Below are 4,473 nucleotides of genomic sequence, written 5' to 3'. Positions count from 1 at the left end.
ACAAACGCTCATTGTTTTACTACCACTGCTATAGCCGTCTTCACAACCAGCCACTGTCTTCAGAATCTCTGATTGCAATGCTGGATGGTTGCTTTCAGATACTCGAACCCATCTGATCGCATAACACCTGCCATTTGTACCAGAAATAAGAAAGTAGCAACATAGATGATTATCAAATGTATATCAATAAGATCATATGCACGTGTCATAGAAATATCAATGGATGCATTGCTGATAACGTCATGCAATGAGTATGCAGCTTATGGTTGTCCTTGCCAGTCTGGTCATGCAAAGTCAACTCAAACGAGGTCCTGACATCGGAAGCCTCACTCGTAAGGGCGATAAACAAGGAGACATAGGTGGAGTTATCTTCCCGTCCAGGCAAAAGTAGACCGCCCATTGGTACCCTCCAACAATAATAATGTTGGGGTTATGATATCATTGAGTGCAAATACTTTCTAGTTGCTTTAATGCATGAGATTGGGTACAAATAATTACGAAAATAAAAGAAATTGATAATGCTATATTTACAATTTAGGTACTAAGGTTGTATTAATGTATTATAATTTATAGAACTTTTATAAAATTGACAAGAAATAAAGTCATTGTCCAACAACTCAACTGCGCAAAGCTTGACGCGTCTCGACCTGAATGAGAAAATGGCCCATACTCTTTTTACCAAATTCGATTACATACGGATCGTGATTTTATCAAATAAATCCTTATCCCAGTGAACAAACACATCAACATGAAGACCCAATGGAATTTGATACAAACAAAATTCCTATTGTCTGCATTATGTAGGTACAATCTTAACAAATTGTTCAATTTGAACAAACATGTTTCATCCGGACTGGCCTGTAACAACCCAATAGCAATGTAAGCTGTCATAGATTGCTCTCACTCAAGCATACTTAACAGTGTAATTCTCTTCTAGCCCACAATCAAGGTGTCCAAAACATGCTAGTGATACTTGAGACGGGACATTCCTTGTGAATTGAGTCTCTCATGTGAACTGAACGAAGCGATGTAAGATTCGAGTAATGCAACTTCTTTGACTAAAATTTTCCATTCACCCTCACAAATTCCCAAATTAGCAAAATTAGAATAACTAAAACTAAACAAAAGAAACAACACAAGCATATTCATATAGTGAGAATTCTGCAAAACTAGTCACTAGATAGTCTTAGAAAAAGATTCAGTTTTCCTAAATCCTCAATTCGTATAATTTTATAGAATATCAGTAACACCTTAGTCGAATCACATATCGATTGTAGACTGGACAGATGTTAGGTTTATAAGAAACGTCTTGTCTGAAATACCATATTTGGTGTGGTGGGAGCATGACATGACCGCATACGAAGTCTCCACTACGAAGAACTCTCAGAGTGCATAATATTAATCGACATGAGAGGTCAGGTGTTACAAAATCAATTAATACCAGAACACCAAATTATACAGCTCCCATATCATGTGCAACATGCAAACTTGTTAAACCATCATCGGTCCCAATCCAACTTGAACCGGTTTCTTTCAACACGTCTCTCGCCTTCATAACTTCCCTTATATCAACAACCCGATCCCATCTCCCGGCATCCGCTAAAGTATTTGATAATGCAACATACGCACCGGGCCTACTATCACCACTCAACTTAAACAACTCAATAGCAGCAATACTTGCCATCTCCACATCACCATGCAGCCTACATGCACTAAGCAATGCTGCCCAAACATCCGAATTGGGCTTTTCGGGCATCGACATTACAAACCCTAATGCTTGATTCAACCGTCCTGCTCGGCCTAATAAATCAACCATACACGCATAATGTTCCATGTGCGGTTTCATGGAGTAATCTTTCTCCATAATACTAAAGATTTCAAGTCCTTTCGACACGAGCCCGGCATGCCCGCAAGCCGAAAGCGCACCAAGAAACGTGATGTGATTTGGTTTGACCCGATACACGGTTTGCATTTGACCAAACAGATCGAGTGCTTCACTCGGATCACCATTCTTTCCATACCCATCAATCATTGAAGTCCAAGAAAACACATTCTTCACAGGCATTTCATTAAACACTTTCCGCGCATCTTCAATCCTCCCACATTTCGAATACATGTCAATAACCGCACTCCCCGTTTTGACATCAGTTGCAAACTCGGTCTTCGTGAGTTGACCGTGCACCTGTTGACCAACCTCAAAAGCCGATAATAACGAGCAAGCTCCGATTATACTAGCGAATGTAGACATGTTAGGCTTAAAATCCAACCTTTGCATGGTTATGTAAACCTCAACCGCCTTCTTAGCTGTCTCAACCGATTTACTATAACCTTCAATCATCGCGTTAAACACCACCACATCTTTTAAATTTAAACCCGTCTTGTCGAATATCCGTTGGGCATCTTCCACAAGGCCTTGTTTCATATATCCAGAAATCAATGATGTTGAACAAATCACATTTTTTTCCATCATGAAATCGAACACATTTCTCGCATAATCAATCCTGCCACTTTTCACATATGAATCCACCAAAGCAGTAGAAAGCACATCATCCACGGCAACATAAGATTTCATAATCTGGGCATGAACCTGTCTGCCAATCCGACTTCCGGTTCGCAACATATTCTCACTAACAGAGGCCTTCAATATCATGGACAACGTATACCCGTCGGGCTTGTCATGTAAAACAAGCCTCCTGGCCAAGTTCAGACTCTCGCCCGCGTCCTCGCCTTGTTTGATATACCCGGATATCATGTAATTGTAGGCGGTGAGAGTTGGTTGAGGCATTTCGTCGAACAACTGGCGTGCGTACAGCAAACAAGAGGATTTTAAATGCAGGATCAGTAGCTTAATGAGTATGTTGGTGTTGGGTTTGAATCCGGTTTTGATAATACGGGTGTGGACCTTTTGGCCGTGGCAAGGGGTGTCTGAATTGATGTAGGATTGGAGGGTTAACGAGAGGGAGGTTGAGGTCAACGGAGAGAGTTGACCATGGCTGGGATTCTGGGTTGGAACTCTCAGTTGATATAGTTTGTTCATTTGTACCATCTTTATTATTCGTGTTCAACATGTTTTTGATTCCTAAAGTTGGGACCTCTGTTGTTATCTTCGTGAAGCTAACATATTGAGTAATGAATATGAATGTGTAGCTAGCATATTCAGGAGAATCAACCTGCAGTGTTCAAGGACATATCAAAGTAGTCAGCAAAGCCGTTGCAAACTTGCAATAACCTAAAAATTCATTCCAAAATTTTTTTTCCCCCAGTTTTAGGGGTGGTTATGATAGGGATGAGACCGGTCCCGGTTTTGAAAATTTCGGTCCCGAAAATTGTAAATTTTTGGTACCGATACCAAAGGCAAAATTCGGAAAATACCAGAAACTAAAAACTTTGGCACCGATTTGGTACTGACGGCCGGTACCAAATCGGTCCCAATTTCCGTACCGGTACCGTACCGACTTTGCTCATCCCTAGTTTAGGATTCCTTATTGACTCAAACACCCCCTTAGACCAAACGTAGTGAATGAAGCCCCTTAGACCAAACGTAGTGAATGAAGCCTCTATGAGGGTGTTAAGTGTCATGCGATGCCATATCACCATAGAGGCTATATGGCTAAAATGGGTGTAGTGGATGAAGCTCTTTCAAATCATTTCATCATTATTATTTTATTGTTACTTTTTATAATAAAACGGAAAAAAAACATAAAGCAGCCAATCAGATTCCTCTTCTCCTCTCCCTTCCGACGCTGGTATCAGAGCCTTGTGTGCATTTCTGGTATCAGAGCCTTGTGCTCAGCTTTTTAAAAATTAATGTCAGAGCCTTGTGCTCAGCTATAATTAAACACTAAGCCTTAGGCTCAGTTAAAATGGAAAATAAAAATTTTCTAATTGAAGATGATTCTAAAGAATCATACAAACAAAATACTGAAGTTATCAACTTTAGTGAAAATGAAAGAGGTTTTCAGTCAGATTACATGATTAATTTTGACCAATTAACAAAAATAAGCAAGCTTAAGTTCAAGCTTGATAATAGACAGGTTTTTAATCAACCTAATAGTTTGCAAAGCCTAGTTTCAAAGGCTTTTTCAAGAAAAAATAAAATCCTTTACTGCTTTAATACTGAAGAATTTCAGTAGACATAAATGATACATCGGGAAAAGTATTTTTGCTACTCTTAACTAAAGGAGAAATAGCAAAAAGACTTTTGACTATTAAACCTGAATTAAGAAAAACAATGAACATGGTGCATATAGGAGCGGTAAAAATCTTACTAAAAGCACAGTTCAGAGATGGAATTAATTTTCCTATAAAAATGGTTGTTGTTGATAATAGAATCATTAACAGACAAGATGCTCTCTTAGGGGCAGTACAAGGAAATTTAGCTTATGGTAAATTTATGTTTACCGTATACCCTAAATTTGCTTTACATCGAGATTCAAGAGATTTCGACAAAACTCTTAGTTTCATACATCAGTG

The 4,473-nt window shown here is 39.0% G+C and overlaps 1 pseudogene; it reads right to left on the bottom strand.

The window, feature by feature from the left end:
* Positions 1–1,447: 1,447 nt before the first annotated feature.
* LOC143614679 (pentatricopeptide repeat-containing protein At1g28690, mitochondrial pseudogene) lies at positions 1,448–3,046 on the bottom strand (annotated as a pseudogene).
* Positions 3,047–4,473: the final 1,427 nt, after the last annotated feature.

The sequence above is a fragment of the Bidens hawaiensis genome, unplaced genomic scaffold (assembly GCF_021521415.1).
Source record: "Bidens hawaiensis isolate Kalapana, Puna unplaced genomic scaffold, B.hawaiensis_p1.1 tig00040697_1, whole genome shotgun sequence".
Taxonomy (NCBI): domain Eukaryota; kingdom Viridiplantae; phylum Streptophyta; class Magnoliopsida; order Asterales; family Asteraceae; genus Bidens; species Bidens hawaiensis.
Note: the sequence above shows the minus strand (reverse complement) of the source record. Positions and strands in the feature narration are given on the sequence as shown.